This window comes from Periplaneta americana, chromosome 3 (assembly GCF_040183065.1).
Source record: "Periplaneta americana isolate PAMFEO1 chromosome 3, P.americana_PAMFEO1_priV1, whole genome shotgun sequence".
Lineage (NCBI taxonomy): Eukaryota > Metazoa > Arthropoda > Insecta > Blattodea > Blattidae > Periplaneta > Periplaneta americana.
The window spans coordinates 163,086,543-163,114,330 of record NC_091119.1 but is presented as its reverse complement, the minus strand read 5'-3'; the positions used below and the strand labels follow the sequence as shown (position 1 = coordinate 163,114,330).

The 27,788-nt window shown below is 35.3% G+C and overlaps 1 protein-coding gene across 4 annotated transcripts in view; it reads left to right on the top strand.

The window, feature by feature from the left end:
- Positions 1–27,788, top strand: part of LOC138696796 (uncharacterized) — a 420,480-nt gene that overhangs the window by 252,413 nt on the left and 140,279 nt on the right. Inside the window, exon 1 of one of the 4 annotated variants that reach the window (XM_069822206.1) lies at positions 11,136–11,358. The exons of the other annotated variants lie outside the window; for them this stretch is intronic. The gene's annotated coding sequence lies outside the window, so the exon portion shown is untranslated. Of the gene's footprint in view, positions 1–11,135; positions 11,359–27,788 lie in introns of those variants that run through there. 4 annotated transcript variants of the gene reach the window in all.

Sequence of the window (27,788 nt, the reverse complement as noted above, 5' to 3'; positions counted from 1 at the left end):
CCTAATAATAATAATGGTAACGTCACTTGACGTTCGTTAAATTCGGCGTTTAAAATTAATAGCGATATTAAAATATATTGGTTTTTATTTTTGTTTGTTTTCTAATAAAGGTCAATGTTTAAGTTCCTGAAGATTTTATTTCAGCTTTCTTTTACTTCTTTAATCGATTTTATGTACTATAGTCGCTTTAACTGCGATGGTATCACGCAACTATCGATATTGTTGTTACAACAGCCACTAGAGAGGCACTTTATACTTCATTCCATAACGTCTGACAGGCGACGTAAACATTGTCGGCAGAGGATGGGAGAAGGATAATTACTATTCAATGAATGTGACCTCTGTCATTGGTTGAATAATCATTATCCTTCGCCCAACCTCTACCGGTAATGTTTACGTTGCCTGTCAGACATTATGGATCGCAGTATAGTTGTTACATTGGATTGCTGCCATCCATCAGCACGTGTGCGAACTATATACAAACAGTAGTAATTAATGCCTTGTGAAACTTATCTGTATCTTTTGTAGATATCGAAACCAATCCAGCATTTACGTTTTAAATCAATTGATTCATATTAATTTTACGATCAAAGAAACCATTAAAAATCGCTATCAGATTAGCCAGCTTTGAACCCGGCACCTCAAGAACGCTAGTCCAGTATTTTGTCACTGAACTACTGTGTTCGGTGACTTTCGTTTTATGAGTATTTAAATAGTTTAATGGAATTATTGTTTTAATAATTTTTAAACTTTTATAATGCTGGAATTAGCAAATTTTTGCTACTGTTTAGTTTTTATTTAGCCTATTTCTCTCTTTTTTTTAAGAAACTAAGCAAGGTAAATATTGTTCTCGCATGTTTATCAAAATCAACTCTTTCGTAATGGAAACTGGAATGTAAACATGACAGTTTGATGTACAGTAAGCTGTAACATAAGCAAGATAACTTCAGGATTCACAATGGGGAATGTTTACATTAAGAAATAACCAAGTCTATTGATTCTTGAGTGGTATTGTCGATTAATGGAATCGATTGTGGGCAGGAATCGATGTTGCCGTGTGGCAATAAGTTTGGTTTGCATTCCATCTCAGAGTGTAGGGAGCTAATTCTTGCAGGTCTATTGGAAGTAGATTTCGCAATGCTGTTCGACTCATTGTACAGTACGTACAAGGGCAAAAGATAAATTGAAATTACATATGGTAGGTTTATCTTGTGCTTCGACTCTACTTTCGATCGTCTGTTAAAATGCCATTCTTGTCTTGTGATTGGCCGAAATATAAACATAATGACATGAAGCCACTAAGCTTCTAAGTTTACATCAGTAAGGTTAAGTCTGCGCCCAAACAGAAGACAAAAGCTCTGTTCACTAGATGTCGTTCACGTAATTACGACTTGAATGTTAATGCCAGTTATAAAAAAAGTCGCTGTGTTTCGTTGTTACGAGCAAGATAAATGCGATGTAAAACTTCAGTACGACTTACGTCCGCAAACACAAAAAAACTGTGTCGCTGTCACGAGCAAGGATGAAGTGAGGCTATGGGGACAGTTTCCCCTCCCAACTAACTAATCAGAGCACTCCGATACTGTGAAGGTTACGACAGCAATGTTGGTGGTTCTTCTATTCATATCTAGAATTTACTGTAGGATTATATCATTTGTTAAGAAAACAATAGCATAATAATAGTACATTATGCAACGAGCCTATAATGATAGTAATTAAGACGCGAGGATGTTTATGAAACGAGCGCAAGCGCACGCTTGTTTTCCAGCAGATGAATTCGTATATGATGCTGTTAAATATATCAGGTTCTAGTTTACTTAGTTGAACTATTATTGAAAAGAATGAATACATTGAATATACACCCAAATAAGATGGGCTTCCTTCTCTGGATTACATTAAAACATGCTTTCCCTACAATCTCAAAATTAATAAATTTAAATTACCTACGAATTTTATGATTTAAATAACCTAGTATATGAAGAGTCCACTGCAAGAATGATGGATGTCACTTTCTTGTCGAAAATGAACCAAGATTGTCAATGCATAGCTTAAGACATAGGCTACAGAATGTACATACAGAGTTATATGGCATTAACATTGATAGTCATTGTCCAGTAATGATCGGAAAATCACAGTTAAGCTTTGAGCGCTAAGCATTTCAAACTTTCAATTGCTTCTCCTGCAAAATGTATTCCAAATGACATCCATCATTCTTGCAGTGGACTCTTAATATCTAATTAATGTAGCACAAATTTACATAAAATGAATACAGCACAGGAGTGTGTAAATTATGTATCCCTTCACCAACATCCTTAACTTGGTATAGGCCTACATTAACGAAATAATAACAAAATCGTAAAACAAAGAAATTTCGGGTATTCCGCTACGATACTTAAAAATATTCAAATTAATATGTATATATCGGGGTTTCAATGTCTTTGACATCTTCCGATTGCCCTTCTCTATTATTCTCTATCGCGCCATAGATAATCTTCCAAATTCTCTGCTGCCATCACTGTCATTATCCCATCTTGCCAGGTAGTTCTTGGTCTTCCTCTCTTTCTTCTTCTTTCTGGTTCCACTCGAATACATTTTTGGGAAGTGTGTTACATTCATGCTTTACACGTGCCATACCATCTCAACTAAACTGTTGAGATGGCATCCAAAATTGTATCTTTGACTCCCTTTTTTGCTTCATTTTTAATTCTTTTTCTTTTCCTGAGGTTCTGGCAGATCGACGCCAAAAATCCATTTCTGTTATCAATAATTTAGCTTTTGTTTCCTTCAATGGCCAACCTTGTTCTCCATGAAAAATTGTGTTTTGTATTATTGATCTTGTTTTATTCTTACCTCACAACACTCCATTCAAAATAACTAGTCCTGGCTTTTAAATGACACAACAGACGTTTTAAAGTTACATACCGGTACCGTAAGTAAAAAGAAAAGTACCTGCTGAAGTTTGAACGTTCGACCTCATTCTCTGCCAGAAACCATCTACACTGTTTATACAGTATATTGTGCTACAGGGACATAGCAATATTCTATCCGACACATTTACAAACGTACCGCTAAGCCTCGTGCAGGTTCGTTCAGTGTTATACTAACACAAAAAATTTCTCAAGACATTAAGGTCCACACCTGTGGAGTAAAGGTTGGTTCACAATAAACCGGGAATGAAAACGGCAACGAGAACTATAACGGAAATATTGTTAAAATAAATGTATTTAAATGTGAGCATTCACAATTAACTATTGTGAACGCTCACATTTAAATATACTTATTTTAACATTATTTGTGCGAGATCGTGCGTATTTGCTTGCTTTCCGCACAAAACCAATACGCGGTAAGAGTGAAATACCACATTCAGTATTCCCAACGTAACACACATAACAATTTCCCTCTTCTTACCGCTTAAGAGACATATTCATTTTACTGCTTTAGGCTTTTAACATATGATTTTTAGAGACGTTTAACATAGTAATAATTATAAATTGGAAATTTACCACTGCAATTTCACCTAAATTGCACTGTTAATTACTGTTTTTAAATATTTGCAAAAATTAAATAAACTCTACTACTCCACTTAAGTTATTGCATTCCTGATGCAAGTAACATTAAGGAAGCCGTGAAAAAATCAACAACATTCCAGATGCCGATGTTATTACTGCAATATGTTATATAAATAATATTGTTAAAATATTAAAATGAAAAATAAATCATTACATAACCTTACCGTTTGTTTTAAGTTCGCATTTATAGACTGGGGGGAAAAAAAGACAGACGTATATCACGGCCTGCTGGAGTATAGTAAACACAGAAAACATTTTATAGCAACAATGTTGAAGAAAGATATTTTGGTGTTCCGAAGTTGCCGTCATTAAACAGAAACCAAGATGGAGATTTCATTGCAACTAATTAGAAATTCGTCTTTCAGGTATGTAATAAACGATCTTCGCACAAAATAATGTACGATACACGAGCGGTATGTTTGTTTCCATGTTCTCGGAAATTAAAAAAGCTCAACTACGTTTCGCTTTTTCAATCTTTTCCTCGAACATGAAAACATCAACATACCGCTCTTGTAACGCATATTACTATTCCGTTCTCGTTCTAGTCGTTTCAGTTCCTGGCTTATTGTGAACCGGCCTTTACTCTCTCTCAATCTTTAATTTTTTGTGTTTCTCGCTTTCCTCAGTTACCTCGCTTTATTTAATAACTCTATATCCAATTAATATTTTCGAACAGCTTCTTGATTGATCTCGCAAAGTGTACGTCGGGAATTGTTTTATCACACTGAAATCTTAACGAGCTGCCCAGCACATTAACGGTTTAGTTATTATTATGCACAGCTGGTAGGCTACGTAAAATACCGTAAAGTGTACAACGCCGAAGGTGCCTCGTCGACATAAACATGATTTTAATAGCATAGAATAAAGATCGATGCAGGAAAAAAAGAGAAAAGGTAACGTATTGCTTGAAATTCGTTTGACGGCTGTGTAATGAAGAGAAATGACTATTGATTTTCTGCTGTTTTCCGAGAAAAAGAAAACTGAACCAATGTATAGCCAACCGTAAGTGAATAGCTATTCAGGGAATTGAATAGCTTAAAGTGTAACTTCAACGGTAAAATAACCTTATTTACAATAATTATATATCATATATTAAGATTTAATATCATTTTTTTAATTCGACCGATTCACTGATAGGCTACGTTTTATTTTTTGTTCATAACTATCAACTGTATAAGTTTGTAAGCTCAAAAATATGTTTCTCTAACGATTTAATTTAGAAAAAATAAATCAATGTGTAATTATTTACAGCTTGGGATGTACTATAAATAGTAACACAACCTGCTACTAGGAAACAGAGCTCTGCACGGGCTCGAGTCAAGTCCCAGGGCCTAGGCCCGATGGGCCGGGTTAGGGTTGAAGTTCACGGGTGTGTACCAACTGCGCGCGAAAAAGTTTAGGCTTACTGTTTGCCCAACTGCGCGAGAGCAGGTTCAGCTTTATCTCAGCAAACAGGTCGACTGCGCGAGATGAGTTATGCTGTAAAGATGAGATATGCTGTAAACAGGTCGACTGCGCGAGATGAAGTATGCTGTAAACAGGTCGGCTGCGCGAGATGAGATATGCTGTAAACAGGTCGACTGCGCGAGATGAGGTATGCTGTAAAGATGAGATATGCTGTAAACAGGTCGACTGCGCGAGATGAAGTATGCTGTAAACAGGTCGACTGCGCGAGATGAGATATGCTGTAAACAGGTCGACTGCGCGAGGTGAAGTATGCTGTAAACAGGTCGGCTGCGCGAGATGAGGTATGCTGTAAACAGGTCGACTACGCGAGATGAGATATGCTGTAAACAGGTCGACTGCGCGCGAGTGTTTTATTTGCGACTTGGTAATGTTTCCACAAGACTGTTGGTAGCACTGTTATTATTAGTCAGGTTTTGTGAGAGTAACAATTTATGTTACGGTACCTTCGACTACTGCTGTAAAATTTTTTATTAGTTATTTACAATTCATGTTTCAAACAATGGTCAGTGCATCCCCTTAGTATTTTGTTTGTTGCCAAACAAAACAGCAGTTAACGTACGAAAAAGTATTAACTCAAATCGTAAATGCTTGTGATGATATGAATATTAAGTTTGAACCGTCAATCATGTGTCTGATTTCGAAGTAGCTATATACAAAACAGTTGGTCAGGTGTGGCTATTTTCATTAATAGTAGGTTATAGATTTCATTTGACGCAGGCCTGGTGGAGGAAAATTCAGGCGTTAGGGCTATCTTCCGATTATAAAGAAAATAACACTGATATAGGTAAATGGTTACACTGAGTGTTTGGTTTGGCTTTTCTCTCTCCCGACGAAGTTGAGGATGCTTTTGTTGAAGATTTAATGAGCATTAAACCCGACAGTGAAAATGTTGCATGTTTTGCTGATTATTTGACAACGACCTTCATAGATTCAGAATGTGGCTTCCAATACTATAAGTTCTGAAACAACAACCAATGCTTGTGAGGCATTTCACAGGCCTTTCGGCCTTAATTTTCACAGTGCACATATACATATATATCATTTTGTTGACGCTATCGTTCAAACTCAGACAACCACCTACATTAAAATGAATGATAGAGATAGGCCTCACCGATCTAACAATAAAAGTGAAAAATATGTGTAGTACATACAGGAATTGATTTTGAAGTACAGAAATGGAACTATGACACGTTTGAATTTTTTAAAAAGCGTTTCTTATTATTATCATAAGGAATGAAAATAGTTTCCGTGTCTTTTTAAATACCTTGACGAGTGCCCCATTATGGGCATGAGAATATGACAAAGCATTTTAACCATATCGATGACTGGTGTAGCTTAGCAGTCATAGAGTCTCTGAAAATGGGAAGGAAAATGCTGTAGTGCCAACTTAACTTTCGTTTTCCTTCGCGCGCAGTTGACTTGACTCAAAAATTGACCACCGCGCGCAGTTGACCTATTTCGAAAAGTGACCGCGCGCGCAGTTGATCACTTCAGAGCAGGTAAAATTTTGGGTCTGCGCGCAGTCGGGATCCCCCGAAATTCACGTATGCTTGTCGAGTTCGGGCTGGGCTCGGGCCTTAAAGAAACGCAAATCTGTTATATACTGATTAAACAAATAATACGAAAATTTTAATGCCTGCACGATTAGATGTCCACCTGACACTCTGAGACCAGTAGACTACCAGTATCGTAATTTATTGTTTAGTTCGACCTCGTGTTTCATAACGGCATTTACTTCGTCTCTAGTCTGTCATACACAGAGCGTTGATTATTTATTTGTTTTACCGGGTAGATTGGCAGATTAGGCCTACTTTTTCTCTCGCAGCTATTCCTGACTCCTATGAACTCTGGTAATTTTCGGGTTTCGAGTCGGGCTCGAGTGATAATTACTAGCTAATCTCGGGCTCAGGGTCGAGTTCGGATCCAGTTCAGATCGAGCTGAGCCGAGCCGAGCTGGGCCTAAGAATTTCGGCTCATGCAGACCTCTACCAGGAAGTCAAAAGAAAGATAGCAATAGCAAAAGAGAATAAGGAGCATTTCTGCTGACCTAAGGAAGAGACTAGTGGAGTGCTTTGTGTGGAGTGTGACATTTTATGCGGCAGAAACATAGGCATTACAACAAAGTGGAGAAACGACTATAAACATTTTAAATTTGGATATGGTGGAGAATGGAGAGTGTGAAATGGACAGACAAATAAGAAATGAAGCTGTGTTGGAAAAAATATGTAGGTGAAGAAAGAATAATGTTAAAACTGATCAGGAAGCGAAAAAGAAATTGGCTGGCCATTAGCTAATAAGAAACTGCATAGGTGCTTGAAGGAAGACGTTTGGGGCAGAAGAAGATACCAGTTGATAACGGCATTAAGATACATGGATCATATACGGAAACTAAGACAAAGGTGTAAAATAGGAAAGATTGGAGAATGTTGGGTTTGTAGTGAAAGACCTGCCTTGGACTGAACACTATTATTGAATGAATACATATGCCTAAAACAGTAAAATTTCTGAGTTTAGAAAAATGCATTATCATTTAATTAGTACTTGCATCTAATTTAAAGAAAATTTGTAAAATAAGCAACGTCAAATCAAAAGAGCAAATTTGTCCTTGTCTAAAGTTACTGACACATTCAGGTATTAGTCTAGGGGGAAATTCCAGTTCGGATCTGAAACTTCTTCTTTCCGCAAACTTCGGACACATATGAATTACTTAATTTTAAGACGTTTGTAATGGTTTTAATTTAAAGAATACAGATTAAAAATTGTAATCCTTTGTTTTCCAAGGATAAATCAGTAGAGGCAATTGACTCTCTTCCACAAATTCGGCTCTCTTGAATCGTGTATTGACATAAAATACCCTTGCTAATTTTTATTTCCCTTAGTTAATTAATTTAAAACAAGTACTGTTACGTAACCATTTATCCTTCATACGAGGAGTGTCTTACATCCCTTAAGCTCATAAGTTTATGATATTGAATTATTATCATCATCATCATCATCATCATCATCATCATCATTCGTGTCACAAGTTTCAACACAATCTGGAACAGTGAACAGTTTTCTTATACTGTACAAGCAAGTATGATATTTTATTATTATTATTATTATTATTATTATTATTATTATTATTATTATCATCATCATCATCATCCGTGTCATAAGTTTCAACACAATCTAGAACAGTGAACAGTTTTCTTATTACTGTACACGCAAGCATTACCCGTGATGTATCAACTAGAGGTGAAAATGATGTCCTTGCTTATGGAGTTCGTCTCCACTCTAATTCCCTTCGCTAGAGCACAATATAAAATTTTATGTGAAAGCTCATTAAATTCAACAACAGTAACTGTGTGAAATTAGAATTTTATTAGCTCTGTGAAGTGCAGAGGAAGATTAGAAGAGATTATAGCCCATTATAGGTTATGGTCGCTACTTTATGTAACTGTACAAATTTACTACTTTTTATTCCAATTTTTTTTTCAAACTCCTATCAAGAACTAGCTTACATTATAGTATGTTAGAACTGTATCTCAGTTAATTATTTCCCATTTCAAGGAGAACTGTAATGCTATGAGCCCAATTCCTCGAATGGTGTACACAGTCATTTTCAACGGCAGTCTAGAACTCTCCTCAGAAAATGTAGACTACTATACAGAGTAAGTCGTAAGTAATTTCATTCATTTCAGGGGGTTATTCTTTGAGATATTTCAAACAAAAAGGTTTAATACAATTTGCTCGTTTTTTGCTTCCTTCTCGAGATAAAAAAACTTTTATATGAAACATTGCATAGCGTGTTTTGGAAAAACAAAGATTTAATTCCCAATATGCTCAGTCAATTTAAGAGAGCAGTGTGTTATGATAATAAGTGACTGGAAGAATTTTAGTTTTGTCCTTTAAATGTGCAGGAATTTGTTCCGAACAAATGTAACATTGTAAAATTATTATCATTATTATTATTATTATTATTATTATTATTATTATTATTATTATTATTATTATTATTATTATTATTATATAGATGAAATAACAAGAATTTGGTTTGAGGAGTTTAAACATTTTAATATTAACAATGTAAATTTTACAACACTTTTATTTGCAGACGATCAAGTAATTGTCAGTCGTAACGAAAATGATCTGCAAATAGCAATGATTAAATTAAATGAAGTTGCCTGTAAATATAATATGATTATCTCCACAGATGAAACAAAAGTAATGGCATTCCTAGGATCTTACCCAATCAGAACAAAAATTGTACTAAACAATAAAATCATAGAACAAGTGAATACGTTCAAATATCTAGGCTGCAACGTCACTTATAATAAGAGCCGAGAAATAGATAATAAGTTAAATGCTTTTAATTATTTTTGTGGAACAATACGTCGAACTTTAGATAGGAAAGTTCCGAAAGAAACATTACTAAAGTTCTACAAAGTGATGGCTTTACCAGCTTTACTGTATGGATGTGAGAACTGGGTTTTAAGGAAGAAAGACGAGAGAAGAATTGAGGCTGTTGAAATGAAATTTTTTAGGTTTGTGGCTGGCTATACACTACTTCATAAAAAGAGAAGTGAAGACATTAGATCCAAATTAAAAATGCATAATATTATAGATATAATAAGAAGACATCAAAACAATTTATTGGAGGGAGCGAATACAGCGTATGACAGAAACATCAATTACCAGGACAATATACAATCACGACCCTCGTCGGAGAAGAAACTCAGGAAGACCCACAAAAAGATGGCGGGACCAGTTTTGATTGGAGTTTTGTTCTCTTATGGTCCGTACCGTAATGCAAATGATGATGATGATGATGATTATTATTATTATTATTATCATTATTATTATTATTATCATCATCATCATCTTGGCGGCCCGCATTAACACATTAATAGCTTTGCGGACCCTTAGGGGGCTGCGGTCCCTACCGTTGAGAATCCCTGGTCTGAGGCATCGTACCTGGACTTGCTTTACGGAATATACGCTGGTTTGGGTCTTAATGAGGAAGGAATTTTCTCATGAAAATTCGACCAGTGAATGGAACCGGTGCCCACTCATCATCGAGATGAATTTGGAAAGCTATGATAGATAGCGAATCTGATTAACCTGACCATATCAGAGACTGTCGGACAACATCAAAATTAAAATTTAAATGAAAAAATCGCATTCTAGTTCACAGAATTGCTTGTAGAATATCTGTCAGGTTGCGTAACTTCGGCTTAAACCATGACATATAATAAATATTGTAACTATTTATTTATTTTTTATTTATTTTATTGGGCTATTTTACGACGCTGTATCAACATCTAAGGTTATTTAGCGTCTGAATGAAATGAAGGTGATAATGCCAGTGAAATGAGTCCGGGGTCCAGCACCGAAAGTTACCCAGCATTTGCTCGTATTGGGTTGAGGGAAAACCCCGGAAAAAACCTCAACGTGGTAATTTGTCCCGACCGGAATTCGAACCCGGGCCACCTGGTTTCGCGGCCAGACGCGCTGACCGTTACTCCACATATTGTAACTATGCTGTTGTAAAATTGACAATTAATATGTAATGTATTTATTATTAGTATTATTATTATTATTATTATTATTATTATTATTATTATCAGTTATTACTATCATCATTGCTATCTCTCTTTTTTTTCTTGTATTAGCTGGATGAGAGTTCTATAGTGTTCTTTTGACCCTGTTGACCCTCTATAGGGCTTTAATTTAATTTGTATTATTTCCATCAGCATCTGTATTTCTTTTTTTTTTTTTTGTATTTATATGTGCTATCTGGTAGGATGGAAGAGAAGGCCTTATTGCCTTAATCCTGTCAGATTAAATAAATAAATATAACGGCTGGGGATATAATCATATCTCCGTTCTTGTTGGATGATCGTTCACTTCTCCTGGGGCATATGGAGGTGATCCTTGTCCCTTTGTGGGCTGTCGCGCCCAGAATTACTTTGCAATAATAACAACACATCAAAATTCTATCTTAATTAGTGAGTCTGGGTACATTGTACGTAACCGGACTAGTTACGCCGTCCCTGTGAATTGAACCGTCCTTCACAGTATGAGTTGCGGATCTATGCTATTCATGTTCCGCAACTGCTGGAGTTAGGACGGTGGTTATGACGCAGTGCCGTTTCCTTTGAAGAAAACCAATTTTGGAGTAATTGGACATGCACTTCTTTTTTGTCTGCACGCTGGTTTGTGATGCGTATCGACGGTGAATTTGCTATTGTGTACACTTGGAGTGTTCAGTCTCAGTGCCAGTACATCGCACAATAGCGACAGTTTTAGCCCGTGGACGTGCTGTAGCTGAGTTTCAATCGTGAGTACAAATGAAAGACTATTCATTATGTCTCCCGGAAACATTGCTCGCTGGACAATACCCGTGCTGGCAAACACAAAACGCTGAATCGAGTAATCATCCGCGCGAGCGAAGATATATACCACCCTCAATAAATTAGTGAGTAGTTTATTTTCTGAAAATTGCAGCTTTTGTTTCAATGAAAACGCAAATTAAACTTCACAGTTGTTCCATCTGAAATGTGTTCAGACTCGTAAAGAAGTCATGCGTCGCTGTGTTGCCATCGGACACGAGAGTTTTTTGAAAGCGAACTCACTTTTAGTAACTTGATTGTGATACATTTTCTTAGACTGACATATGGCGGGACTTCTATCGTGTGAGTTACTACTACATCAGTGGTTCCCAATATTGAGTAAGCAGTGATTTTTAAACTGTGTTCCGCACAGCCTTGGAGGTCCGAGTGTTTATAGTCAGGGGTCTGAAATTGAATTTTAAAACTAAAATTTGATTTCTTCTTTCATTACGAAAAGTATAATAAAATACCATGCAATTCCAGGAATAAATGTATTTCATTTTCATAAAAAATGTCGCAATTGTAACTTTTTTATCATTAACAAAGTAATTTTGTTTTAATTTTGTGAATTAAACTTCTAGTATTTGTACCGGTAAAGTGAAAAGAAATAGTTTATATGCACGGAAAAAATTTCTTACCTTATACTAAGCAAAAATATAAAGTAAATCGTTGCTTCTTCTGAACCGAAGCATACGAGGTGCGAGGCCCGCCTCGCACAAATCCGGTCTACACGAGAGATATAGCGAGTGGTTTCTATAGCTGCGAGTGCGAAGTCTGCGCAACTCGCAGCTATGGAAACCACTCACTATCTCTCGTGTAGTCCGGATTTATGCTAAGTCTGCGCAACTCGCAGCTATAGAAACACACACTATCTCTCGTGTAGTCCGGATTTGTGCGCAGTCTGCGCAACTCGCAGCTATAGAAACCACACACTGTCTCTCGTGTAGTCCGAATCTGTGCGAAGTCTGCGCAACTCGCAGCAATAGAAACCACACACTATCTCTCGTGTAGTCCGGATTTGTGCGAGGCGGGCCTCGCACCTCGTATGCGTCGATTCAGAAAAACAGAAGCTTTAATTTGTTAAGGGGTCCGGTAAAATGCACACCATGTGAAAGGGTCCTCAAATTCTAAACTTTAAGAACCGCAGCTTTGAATCTCATACCTCATTTTTGCGGACCCCTAAAATGTTTTGCATAATTATTTAGGCCTGTAAACATATTGTACTTATTAAATATTTGCATATTATAGCGAAATTAACTCTCAGTAGTTGTTGTTCTGGATTATAATCTGGAAACATATGTATTCAAATCAGAATTCGCTATTCCACGTGTCTTGGAACTGACCTCCCTTGACAAAATTCTGCGTACGCCACTGAAAGGCAAAAATGTTATTTTGTTAACTCTCTTGTTTCAGTCCTATTTAATACATTTCTTAGTAACTTCAAACCTCAATTGCCCTATAAAAACCGCCGATAATAAAAGTGACCTGTATTTTCTTGAGACATTTATGGCAGGCTTACTGTAGGCCTATGTAATTCTGAAACGTTGGAAAAATCAAGTTCTAGGATAGGGTGGAAAGCCCAAACGCCTAATTCTGATCCCTAACACCATGGAAGTCTAAAAACGCACATATATTGAAAGTTATTTGAATTCATATTAACTTTTTTTTAATGAAATCAATATACTTCAGATTTACTATAAGGTTTTTTAATAGGATTGTTAATATTGCCTTGAAGCTGTTAGTTTTTCCAGTCTAGTTCGATTGCAAAGTCGCAAGTCTGGCACAAATTTAGTTTTAGGCCCGCTATACATTAGACCCTCGCTAATCCGAGACACCTACATCATGCGCATGCTTGATGCCGTGCTTAATGTGGATCTCCTCAGTCAGAATCCGCTCTGTCACAGCGATAATAGAAGACATCCTGTTACTCAACTGATGACGGGACAATGTCGCGCAAAAACATTCTGAACCGGAAGTCGCTTAAGGACGTCTTCAATAATAACCTCGCACCGATGTCAAGAAAGCCTTCACGCCCCCGTAAGTCGCAAGTGTTAAGGTGCACCTTTCTTTTTGAATAGTCAAAATACAGTGTTGCTATAAATAATCTTTCCGATTACAAACTTGAATAACTATCGTTAGGAGACACTTAGAAACATGATATTGGTATCAATGGAAAGAGAAACTCAAATATTTTTGTTATGTTGGTGAACCTATCGCATATTTATTAATTTCGTTGCTAGGAGACGATATAACAGAAAAATGGCTGCACACGAAGACAGGAGGGCATTTTGTGTGCTAGATTTTCACATACCCCAGTTTGTTGTCACTGTACAACGCAATTTTAGAAGAAAATTTGATGTTGATCCACCCAGTGGGCCCAGTATCCGCAAGTGGTACACTGACTTGAAAACGAGGAGATGCATCTGTAAGCGGAAGTCAACCGGTCGTCCATCAGTGAGAGAGGCAAATGTGGAGCGTGTGAGAGAGAGTTTCTTACGAAGTCCAGAGAAATCCACCGTAAAAGTCAGTAGAGAATTAAACATCCACCAGCAAACTGTGTGAAAGATTTTACGAAAACGTTTGAAGTTCCATCCATACCGTCTGCAATTGTTGCAGGCTCTGGAACCAGACGACAAAGCCAAGCTACAGTCCATTACCACTTAGATGTCAGAAACGAACTGAATACACGACGGAGATGGATTGGACGTGCTGGCCGTGAAGATTTACAATGTTTGCATTGGCCTCCACGTTCCCCCGACCTCACTCCTTGTGATTTTTTCTGTGGGATTTAATAAAACAACAAGTGTATCAGCTACCATTACCACCTACCATTGAGGATCTTCGTGTCCGCATCACAGAGGCCATTGTACTGGTGGATGTTCCAATGCTACAACATGTATGGCAGGAAATTGACTACAGACTTGATGTGTGTCCTGTGACACAAGGAGCTCACGTTGAGCACATGTGACTTACTTACGGTTGTGAACCAAATGTTTCTCTTTCTATTTCATGTTTTCCAGTGAAAAAATCAAACAATTGTTGGAGTTCCTGTTTCTGTTGATACCAATTTCATGTTTCCTAGTTTTTGCTGATTTAAGAGTAGCACATGTGATTTAACCGAATTGATAACCAAAAATATATGAGTTTCTCTTTCTATTGATACCAATATCATGTTTCTAAGTGTCTCCTAAACGATAGTTATTCAAATTTGTAATCGGAAAGATCATTTATAGTAACACTGTATTTTAGCAATGAAATATATTAGTCAGTTTACAATGCCTTTTAACATTTTATGACAGCCAAATATTAATGTACAGTCACTGATAAATGTATCGCACTGCAAGATACGACTCCCCTCTATCTCTCCATAGGTCTTCTCCTAATTGTCTTCTTTCCATAGCTTCCAGAATGCCCTTTTTCCATGTTGTCATAGGTCTCCCTCTTTTTCTTCTTCTTGATTGGGTCCAATCATATGTCAACCTTGGTAATCTTTCCGTATTCATTCGAATCATATGCCCATAACATATTAGTTGTTTTGTGAAAATATCCTCTACAATATCATTCTTAACTTGCATTTTATCTTTGATTATATCGTTTCTAATTTTATCTCTTCTTGAAATGCCTGCTGATCGTCTCCAATAATCCATTTCTAAGCCCAAAAATTTATTTTTGAATGCGTTTTGCAATTGCCAAGTTTCCGCCCCATATAAAGTTGTACTTCTCACAATTGATTTATAAATTTTATGTTTAGTTTCAATTCTGATTTTATTATCCCATAACACTTGATTAAGAGTGGATATTGCATATTTTCCTTTCTTCAAACGTTCTTTCATTTCCACATGGTTCCTTCCATCATCTGTGATTGTAACACCTAAATATTTGTATTTATTACTATATTTAATAACACCTCTGTTTTCAAGTATCAGATTTTGTTTCTTTCCCCCAATAACCATATAATGAGATTTTTCAAAATTAAATTTTAAACCAGATTTTTAATGAAGTTATATTTTAATTTGTTAATAAATAAGTTAAGCTGTTTTACGGATGATGTGAATATGTTAGGAGAAAATCCACAAACTATTAGGGAAAACAAGGGAATTTTACTTGAAGCAAGTAGTGAGATAGATTTAGAAGTAAATTCAGAAAAAAAGAACTACGTATATGATTATGTCTCGTGACCGGAACATACTACGAAATAGAAATATAAAAATTAGAATTTTATCCTTTGAAAAGGTGGAAAAATACATTGGAGTAACAACAAGAAGTGCCTGTTATTATTCGGAACAGTTATCCGATTTTCTGTAGGCCTATGGTTGTGAAACTTAGACTCTCATTTTGAGAGAGAGACAGAAGTTACGGATATTAGAGAATAAGGTGCTTAGGAAAATATTTGGAGCTAAGAGGGATGAAGTTACAGAAGAATGAAGAAAGTTACACAAAGCAGAACTGCACGGATTGTATTCTTCACCTGACATAATTAGGAACATTAAATCCAGACGTTTGAGATGGGCAGGGCATGTAGCACGTATAGGTGAATCCAGAAATGCATATAGAGTGTTCATTTGAAGACCTGAGAGAAAAAGACCTTTGGGAGGATAATATTAAAATGGATTTGATGGAAGTGGAATATGATGCTAGAGATTTGATTAATCTGATGGCGGACTTATGTGAGGGCGGCAATGAACGTCCGGGTTCTCTGAAAGCCATTTGTAAGGAAGTAATAAATAAGCACAGAATTTACGATAAAACGGAAGAACAATATTATCCTATTGCTCACTATTCTTCGATATACAGACAAAATATGGTTTCAATTTTCTGACAGTAGCCTACATGTGTTTGTTCGTTATTCTGTCAGAATGTCCAAGTAAACAGAAATGCTCTTACCGATTCTACTTCGTTTGTAGAAATGAAAATATACATCAAGCAGAGCGAAGTTATGTAAGAGTATTCTCGTAATATTTCTCTTGGAACTTGATGGATTACACCTGTCTTATAAGTATTACGGACATTTAATAAGATAGATACTGAAACTGTATGTGAAATTTGATGAATTCTATACTTCGAATTGTTAAAAAAAAATAACAATAATTCCAAAAATTTTTACAAAAAAATTCTTCCATTAGAATTACTATTTAGGCAATTAAATATATAAATAATTTATAAATTACTACCTATGATGTCTTCTATTCTCAACATTTATTTTGAATTTAATATACGCTCTACAATAAATGGAAAAATATCACTTTAATTTATAGTCTTTATTATTATAATTAAGTGCTTTTAATTTCCAGAAAATTGACCCTACTTAAGTCTGAAACTATATTAAGGGTTTGAACTTTTTTTATTACATTTTTTATGAAATGCATGTCTGAATCCTTTTAATATTACTGGAGCTACACAGTCTTAATGGGACTTCGACATACAAATTTGCTGCATTAATTAATAAATAAACCTGAATTTTTTAAAATATTGTAAATGTAAATAAATGTAGTATATCTTAAAGCTATTTTTTTATCATTTTACACATAGGATTCAATATCATAAGCCCTTTAGTTTTAAGATTATCACACGTTTAACCATCAAGCGAGTGTACACACTAATCTTTCAGGAGCAGGTACGAGAGGTATATTGTATTCCATATAGCAAGTGAACAGCTTCAAATACTTCAGGTGTACTATAGTACTATAAGCAGTAACATGAACTGCAGCCAGGAAGTCAAAAGGAGGATAGCAATTGCAAAGGAAGCTTTTAGTACAGTAGGAAAAGGAGCATTTTGTGTGGGCCTTTGGAAAAAGCTAAGAAAGAGGCTTGTGAAGTGCTTTGTATGAAGTGTGGCATTGTATGGGGCAGAAACATGGACATTACGACGAAGTGAAGAGAAGCGACTAGAAGCATTTGAAATGTAAATATGGAGAAGAATGGAGAGTGTGAAATGGACAGACAGAATGAAAAACGAAGCTATGTTGGAAAGAGTGGGTGAAGAAAGATGATGCTGAAACTGATCAGAAAGAGAAAAAGGAATTGGTTGGGTCACTGGCTGAGAAGAAACTGTCCACCGAAGGTTGCACTGGAAGGAGTGGTGAACGGAAGAAGAGTTCGTGGCAGAAGAATATATTAGATGATAGACGACATTAAGATGTGTGGATCATATGCGGAGACTAAGAAGAAGGCAGAAAATAGGAAAGATTGGAGAATGCTGCGTTTGCAGTGAAAGACCTGCCATTTGGCAGAACACTATTGTACCTCACCTATGTACGTGTAAGTTTTTTGATTTTCCGACACATGGAATACCAGGAATCTTAGCTTCCGTTGTTTAAAAGCCAAACATTTTTTAAAATCAAATCACATGTCAAATTTCCGGACTTTATTTTGAAAATTCCTTCTGGACGATAATTTAACCCTTGAAAATGAAAACGTGTCAGGGGAAATGAGGTCTTAGGCAACCCTATTTATAGAGCATTTTAAATTATAATACATTATTCATGTGGTAGGCCTACTTGTACTGGACAAGTTTGTCGAATTCTTAGATTTAATTAGAGGAATCCATTTAATTTTTTTCCAGTTCATAAAACAGATCAACTTATAGCATTTTAAAGACAGTTTGCAATATCATCAATTACTTTTTCTAAATTACTGAAAACAAGCATGTGTTAAAGAATAAAATTGAAATCTGTATTCAGATCACCTCAGTTGACTAAAAACAGGTTATCTATAAACAGAAAGAAATCTAAAACACGAAAACCACTGTAATTTAACTTTCTATCGACCAGAACAATGCATTGCTGGTACAAGACAGTTCAAGAGAATGTAATATTGACTAAGAGGACGTGGGAGGAAGGACTGATGTTGGCGAAGTCAAGAAGACTAAATGATGTTTTCAATATATATTGATGACTTATGGCTCCTGAACTCGGTTGTACAACTCGCGAAAGCAAAAAGTTTCTCTTATGACTGAAATTGTAACAGAAACCAGAACTTCAGCGTGCAAGGCTTGTTATTCGATTGAGAAACTTTGCTATTCGTGTTAGGACTGGCTGTGGGCGGAACATCCACAGTAGCCAACCAAACTCTTAATGAGAAGATGCTCGGGAAGGGATCTCTATTCGCTGTCATAGTACGAAAACGGCCCTTCACTAAGTGAGACGTTTCAATAAAATTTTAATCTCTCACGAAGATTATATTCAGAATGTGTAATTTTCAATCTTGTATTTTAATAATTCCAACACGTCAAAATACTTGGAGATATTGTCCAGTTATAATTCGTTCCTTGTGTTTACTTTGTTTTTGTACACTTCGCCTCTCATCCATTCCCACAGACAAAAATCGAAATGAATAAGGTCTGGGGACTTTGGTAATCAGTGTACGTGATCACCACAATCCGTTCCATCGTTCGGGAAATCTGATATGTCACCTGACTGCTAAAATGTAGGCCAACAGGTGCTCCGACATGCTGGAAGAACATGCACATCCTTATAGCCAAGGTAACTATGAAACATTGTTTCTATACCTTCATTATGAACAGAGCTGCCCTCAGACTATCTCAGAAGAGCGATACGTGCTACTCCTTTGTTAGTAGTCAATAGTATGTAGTCATTTTTCGATACCATTTTGTAAGACTTGTTATGCGTAACATTCAAACAGCTGTATCTACACATCCAATGAAAATCGGATACACGACGTTTACATGCACTTCTTTTAACTAAAATTAGTGTATATTACCACAGTCTAAATTTGTACTATTTCTCCTGAACCACCCTGTATCTTCACCCGTGTTGTAATCTAATAAATCTTATCCTACTGCTAAGTGTAGGAACCATATTACTAGATGCCGAATGTTTAGGCATTTATAACAGTTAAAATAGGCAGGCAAAAAAGGCAATAAAAACGTAAAAAAGGCACAATAAATTTTGAAAACGGCACTAAGGCATAACATATTTTAGCAATAAATTTAAATTAGCCTATATCAACATAACTCACATTTTTGCTTCGCAGGTGACACATGTTGACTTACAAAAGACTTTTCTTCGTTACTAACTGTCTTTTCACAAACCTTACATAACGAAACTACTACATCGGTTGAAAACACATGAACACCAAATTCACAAACATAGCATGAAGTTTACTTTTCAATGGTTTACTGAATTTAGGCATTCTAGCTAACCGATCTTGTACCTTCTGCCACTCGACAATAAGTGACTGTTCCTCACTCAAATTTCTTTCTCCTACAACAATAAAGACTGTAGCACCAGTAAGATTTGAAAATATGAAAGCAAACAATTGGAAATGCTACGTGACAACTTTCATGAGAACGAGCTTAATATTTAAAATTATAAAGCTGATTGTTGGTATACTAGTATATATTTTGTAACTGTGGAGTGTTGATCATTATTTATATTACACCAATAGTATTAAAGCTCGATTATTAGCAGATTAAGGACTGAAATGAATTATTTTTATTTACTATTGTTAGTAAAGTTAGTTGTTTTAAATATTTAAATTTTATACACATTACATTACAATTAATTAGAAAATTGCAAATAAACAAGAAATATTGCTTTAAAATGACCAAAAAAGGCATTTATTAGTCAGAAATACCTTAAAAAAAAAACAAAATAAAAATTGACTCTATCACTCTGATTTACTCCAAATCACATTTATATCTATGCAAATAATGATTTACTTCCATCCGGTAAGAAATATATTTTGCCAAACCTCCGGACTCTACTGATAGTTAATTTTATTCAGGAATACAATTTTCTCACGTTCACCGGTTCATGGTTAGGAAAATGAGGTACCTTCCTCCGATTCAGATGTATATCTCACCTGTAAGCAGAAATCCAGCAGTATCTGACCCGGTGAAATTGAAGGACAAGGTATTATGATTCAATTTTATGACATGTGGTTACGTAACAAAATGAAATTGTTTTCATACCACCTATCACCCCCAGATATTTGTCCCAATAATCTTTCTTCAGTTTGTACTCGTATAATATCTGTAGCAGTAGCTGATACTCACTGTGTCAGAGAACCAAAAAGTGATAATAGTTGCAGTGAATACAAATTCTCATGTTTAAAGTCTGTGCATTGTGTATAAATTTTTATAGTTACTCTACCGAGTTAACTCCTTGCTTAGTTGCCTCATGAGTTATGCTTTATTGATGTCATTTGTGAAGTTCAAACCTGTCTTCGGACAGTTGACTGAACAAACGACAACTCTATCGGATAATAGAGTCGTAAGTTTTAAATGCATCACTTTTTGCTGTCTATGTCATTTTCAAAGTTCTTTTGTGTTCTCTTTCTACAAAAAAATTATAATATAGAGCTCTGTTTGAAAATTACATATCGGATCACGTTGAGTTTCTTCGTTCCTGAACATAATTGGCCGGTTTTTCCAAGTATTGTTAGAAAATTTAACGACTGTTAAACTCTAAACAGTTTGTTAGGCCTAATTAATAAAATTCTATGTTTTCAACGCCAGTTTGGTTTAACAGACTGTTAACAGTTTGTTAATTTTAAATGTAGGATTTCGGGCAGTTAACTCGTTTAACAGTTTGTTAAATATGGCCGATGTCTCCACAGCTGTTCGAACAGAAGTTGCGAAATTAATATTTTGTGTCTCTTTGTAGGGAATGTTTAGCATATGACTGGTAATATAACATTTAAAAAATACTTTGGACTGTTTAAATACATCAGTGTTATTTTATTTCTTTCGTATTTCGTATCCATAATAGCAATGAGGAAATATAACCTTACTTTGTAATTATTATTCAGCATGTCACCTACAACTTTCATTTGTCAACTGTTTGTTTATGGAGCGTGGCCTACTATAACAGGTTGTCATTTTATGCAAGTTTCATGACTCACTCTATAATATAGAATTTAAAGATTAATTTTAGCTAATCAAAAATTGTCTTACATGTGTAGAATCATTACCAACTGCTGTTGAGTAGTTAAAATAGTGCTAACAGACGTTATAGTTAAGTGCTGGTTATCTTAAACAAAATTATGTTGAACAAATGGAAAATACATTAACAAAGCGTTAAAAATAAACAGACTGATAATTTAACATTCGTTAAGCAAAATTAAACATTAATCTTAGTATGCAGGCTTTCACGGCCGGTGTCTAGTTGAAACAGAGCTTCCGGGCTAAGATGCCGTGGTCTACTGGTGCTGACGTTACGCTGCCGTAGAAGTAGACGAAACGCCTGGTAACGTCAGCACCAGTAGACCACGGCATCTTAGCCCGGAAGCTCTGTTTCAACAAAAATTAAATATTACTTGGACAAACTGGCCAAATGAGTTGCAATCTAAACGTGTAATTTAAAGCCATGTTAATGAAATCCAATTTACATCTGAATTAATAAGCTACGGTGCAGAAATCCAAAGTTTTAGGAGTTCGTCATAAATTACTCAATGTTTGACATTTACACAGGAACAGGCTTCGCGTCTAGAAGTTATTTTAGTGGTTATATCTTTGAATATTGAAATTCAGAGAAGAAATCGAAGTCGAGAACAGATGTAGTTACATTATTGAGAAACAACTTGCACGTACAAGGATTCTAGAGTTTATGGTTATCGATAACTTCACTTGATGTCTCTTTTCAAAGAAGATGATGGGATAAGGCACTGAGGGAGGAATGGTAAAATGATAAAATCAGAAAGCTGATAGTCCTCGGAGCAAAGCTGCTCCATGGCTGTATTTCCCAACACTAACTTATCAAGCACTTCTTTCTATCCCTCATCATAGAACGTCTTTATACTCATCTTCCTATATTGTAGAAATACCTCGCCTCTGGAATTCGTTACCTAATGACGTCAGGGACTGCCGGACTTTATCACAATTCAAAATTAAATTGGAAAAGTTTATCTTAGTTAATGCTTTTAGGTATTGCTAGAAGTATTTATTTGTGTTTTTTTTTCTTTTTTAATCTAGGTTAAAATTCTAAGTTTCTTGTTTATGTTAGTTAATTAGTTAGGATACAATTAATTGTGATACTTAATCACTCATTTAAAGTTTGTGTGACTGCAACCTGTGTATATTTTTGTGTGGCTTTACTTTGCTTACTACAAAAAGTTAATAAGATTGTCCGTCTCCAATGGATTCCAGCACACTGTGGAGTCATGGGGAATGAAACCGCAGACACACTTGCAAAGAAAGGCACAACAATAAAACAAAAGTCTAAATTTAATTTCTCATATTCCTCAATAAAACGCTTGATCACTACAAAATTTTCTCATTCATACCTACAAGAAATAGAATCAAATGCTGAAGACAAAAAATGGATTACACTACTTTCCAACCCAGATATAATCCCCCAGAGACCAAGGAAAACAGCAGTTGCAGCCTTTAGACTATTGACAAATCATGACTGTCTAGCAAGTCTTCTCTACAGAATAGGTATCTCAGCTTCACCCATATGTGTCCTGTGTAACGATCCAGCAGAAATGAATGAAGACCTGTGAAGCATTAAGATCAGAAGAAACTACAGTTCAAAAGTATTGGAAAGCACGACTGCTAATGGCTTCATTGCCAGATGCAAGGCACTAGATAACAACAACAACAACTTTGTTTATAGTGTTTTTTTTTCTCTCTCTTTATTTTTGTGTAGCTTTAGTTTGTATATAGTGTATTTTTTTCTGTTTATTTCTATTATTGTATTTGTATTCCTGGTGTTGTGGAAGAGAAGGCCTGATGGCCTTAACTACACCAGAATAAATAAATAAATAAATAACCTATCAGAATGGCTGGAATCTATTCGTCATTGCCTTCGATGTGACCTATCACATGACTAGTTGATTGAGAATGACTGAGCCATGTTGTCATGTCTACTGTAGTGAAGAGGTGTTAAACATGAACTTGTAGAAGGTCTTGTTCACTTTTTATTATTATGAAATGATACTTAAGATTTAAGCAATACGTTATTTCAAATGAATAAGAAACATGCATAGATTTTAATTTTTGCCGAAAGTTGTTTCTTTTAAGGCCGCTTACCCATTAGCCAAAGCAAAACATAAAACAATTGAATAAATATATAAAAATTAATATTTATTTCACAACTTCCAAAAGAAGTGTGACAACATTATAAAGATTATAATTCTGTGGTGTTCGGGTAAAGGGGGATAAGTCATTTTTTTGTGCAAGTGGAATTTTGTTTCCCAGATGAACACACAAGTTAAATTATACAAATGAGTGTGCAAATATCAAAGTATACTAAAAAAAATAGCAGTTGATGTGCTTTACTTGTGTAGAAAATTATTTGCAATAATGGTTCGAAGTTTAATTTTCATTTATCTTCAAACTCATTTTTATGACTTATCTTGCTTTACCCAAACACCACAGAATTATTTTATATCCTCGAGTCATTTGACTTCCATTGTTGGAAACAGAAACACTTTTAACCACAAAATGACCTGGCTTCACTTCAATGTTTAAGTGGGCACTGATTTATATGATGGACAAAAGTTAGATGAAAAGAAATTGCCGCATTATTTCCGCGTGGATAGCACATGCTCTAGAAAAGAAATGGGAATAGCGTAGCTGCCACATTTTCTCTATACAAGGACTATCACAAGACATTATACTGTATAAATAATAATAAGTAAGAAAGGCGGCAATATACAGAATTTCAACTTAGACAGTTGGAAAACAATGTGATTGTCGCAGGAGAACTTAACCCTTCAGTTTTCTTTGCGCTAAACTCAAAGTTCTTCACCTGGCGGCGATGATAACGACCCGATAAAAAGCAACGTTGTCAATATTATTTCTCTCCGATTGTGAGATATATGACACAAACTGAATTCAGTGCAATAATATTAGTGACAACAACGTACTTGCACCGAAGATGCATTCCACTCAACCGTTTATTTCCGGATCGACAGCGACAATGAGCTAAATCATTAGCAGTGTTGCCAATTCAGCGGTTTTCCCGCTAAATCTAGCTTTTTCGGTGTTAGTTTAGCGGGTAAAATTTATGAAATTTGCATTGCTGATATAGAAATTTAGCGAGTATTTTTAGCACTCACAGCGGCAAAATAATATAATTTCACATTGACAATAGAGCAATTTAGCGGTTTCTGCACGGCTTCACAGCGGATTTTTAAGAATCGAGTTGGCAACACTGATCGTTAGTATAAGAAGGGACTTTGATGAAATACTTCGAAGACAAGCATACTTTAAGACTACAACAGAAATTATCAATGATCGGTTTGTAATAAAAACACTTACCAAGTGATGTGAAGAATCTTCTAAAATCAAGCCGAAACTTCCTTTGAAAAGACGTTGGCGCTGTGAAGAAAAGGTAAATACAGAAAATTAGCTGATGTTACTAACTTTATGACTAAGGCTAGGATTTTGATGAAATTGCATCTTTTTTCTAGTAAGTCAGAAACATAGCTGCTTTAGTATTTATGTGTTATGTAATAAACTGAGTGTCTTAAGACATATTTGTTAGGGTATTTTTTTGCATTTTTTTGCCTCTTTCAACTCATAAGAGCATCTTTTGTTTTATTCGGTCATTTTTTAGGCATTTTCATTTAATTTTGGCCATAAATCCCCATTATTAATGTAAAATAATGTTTATTTCCTTTGATATTTTCTTTACATATTCTGTCCATTAATACCCAGTATTTTGTATAATATTTTAATCGTTTTTCTACACAAATATTGCCATTTTAACGTAGTACACCCCACGTAATGGATCAGTCCAACCACCCCTTCAAATAGACCCCTCTATACCTGCTAATTCCAGATAAGAGTGGCCTTGTGGTAGACTACACGGAAACTAAAAGTAAAGTAAATCCATGGTTCTACAGCCCATGAAGGGCCAAGACCGACCAGCCGACTGCTGACCTCACGTCCACATGCCGACGCAGAGGTGAACGATCATACATGGAAACTACATCAGATAAAATAATTAATTAAAGTGTACTACTTAGAAAAAATTATGTACAATTTAATTTAATTACTAGTCTAAATATTAAGTAGTACAAAACCTCTTTTCCTACTAAGGCAATTATGTAAGATCAATTTTAGGGCATTTTAAGGGCATTTTTGAAAGATTTTTAGGTCATAAATGCATTGTTTTAGGACTTTTTTCATGATTTATAGGTCATCAAAATCCTAGCCCTATTTATGACACATAAAATAGCATCCAAAAACAACACAGAACTTGAATTTTAGTAGAATTTTTGTCTCGTGGTTGGATACATACATGACATACCGTTGGGTGAAAACAAATAGGTTCTATCTGCTTGCAGTGTCACTTTACAGGAGAGAACTCTGAAGTTTGGCTACTAAATTGAAACATTCGGAGAATAAATTTAACTTGTCCTAAATTTATGTATAGACATGCTCTGTTTTCTTATTATTTCTCATATCTCTCTCATACTTGACGATACTTGACGATATTTAAGTGCACTTCGCAGATAGAATCTTTTTATTCCTAAATATCAGATTTGTATTTAGAACCTTTTTTTACTTCATATTTAAAAGCTTGTAAATAATGACACAAAATACTTGTGCTCTCTTTTAAACGAGAATTAATTGATAATTTCAGCTTGAACATCTTGGATTTATATCTGCATCACCGTCTGATTTTCAATATGGGATCAGGAATGGAATGGATGAGGTCGATGATTCGCCATGTGATTATTTGACATTCAGCTTACAGTTGGAAAAAGTCTCTGAAAAATTCCATCCAGGTAATTCAAGTAAAGCGGGAATCTAACCCACCCCCGAGAGCAGCTCCGAATGAATACATAAACGCACCTTTTGCCTGAGTTTTTGCCGGTGACTCACATTTAACAGTCTAGGAAATTTCAAAGGGAATCTTTTATTCGATGATTTTGAATACTCATTTTTTTTCGAAAACAAATACGATGTTGGACTGTGGCTGTTCTCCAAGTTTCAATAAACTATTAAACGGGTTACAAATGTTTTTGGAAGCATAAACCACCCAGACATGTAGTTCTGAGCCACATTTTTCAGACACCAAAATCTACAATATTAAACATTTTCATTTCGATTCTTTTGCCCTTGCACCTTTCGATTGAATTTCACAGTTCAGCGCCATTTGTAAAACTTTCTACAGTGCAGTTCGAACGTTGGAAATTTATTACGCGAATAATTTCAACTTTCGTTCCGACTTCAACAAATAAATCATGGAAAAGAGGCGTAAATCAATATTGGACGGAACCTTATTTGCTTCTCTTGCTAATGTGTAATATGAAAGTGCTTCCATTACTGTTTGAATGTGTGGTAAGCCATGCAGGAATCGATACATTAGGGGAATGCTGTAATTTTTATCCCCGTCTCAGGGCTGAGTTAGAAATAATGCATAAAATACGTCTTTTTTTCTCTCCTATCGACAGCTGTCTAAATGTACTTATTTATTGATTTCGGATATAAATTATTCTTCCTAACCACAAATCAGGGAATTATGCACATAAATATTTCAGTAGATTACTATAATATATCAAAATAACCATCAAATTAAGAATTTTTAATATTCTATAATTTAATTCCTGCAAATTGATACTAGTGAAACATATCAGTCAGTAATTTACTGAGATGCATTTAGTTTTCTGATGAATTTTATCATTTCGTCGAACGATGTTTTTCTACGTGGGTTGATACGAAATTCATAGTTCCCTTTTTCTTTCTTCTTCAAACCTGATGACACATAACGTAGCGAATTGCATTTAGTGACTACAAGATGTGTCTAGTCTCACTATACGGAGCGACAATGCGATTCGTCACGTGACAGCGAAAAAATACCTGTTCAAAATGATGAATGTTTCCAATATCCGTATAAAAAACAAGGTCTATGACTGAATTCCTCACTTAAGAGAAAATTATTCCAATAATTCAAATACAATGTTGTTGGTTAATAAATTGCTGGTGTTAAATAACAACATACATACTAAAGTAGAAATAACATAAAACATAAACATTGAAGTTGCATCTAGATTGAAATATAAGTGCAATGAAGCGACGTGTCGTGTAGTTTCAACGTCGACAAGTGTGGTATAGTGAAGTTATAAAGTGTAATGTTGGCCTATTGAAATATTATAGTGTGGTGATACTTAGGGGTAGAAATAATCTAAAACATAAACAGTGAAGTTGCATCTAGATTGAAATATAAGTGCAGTGAAATGACGCGTCGTGTAGTTTCAACGTCGACAAGTGTGGTATAGTAAAGTTATAAAGTGTAATGTTGGCCTATTGAAATATTATAGTGTGGTGATACTCAGGGGTAGAAATAACCTAAAACATAAATAGTGAAGTTGCATCTAGATTGAAATATAAGTGCAATGAAGTGACGTGTCGTGTAGTTTCAACGTCGACAAGTGTGGTATAGTGAAGTTATAAGGTGTAGTG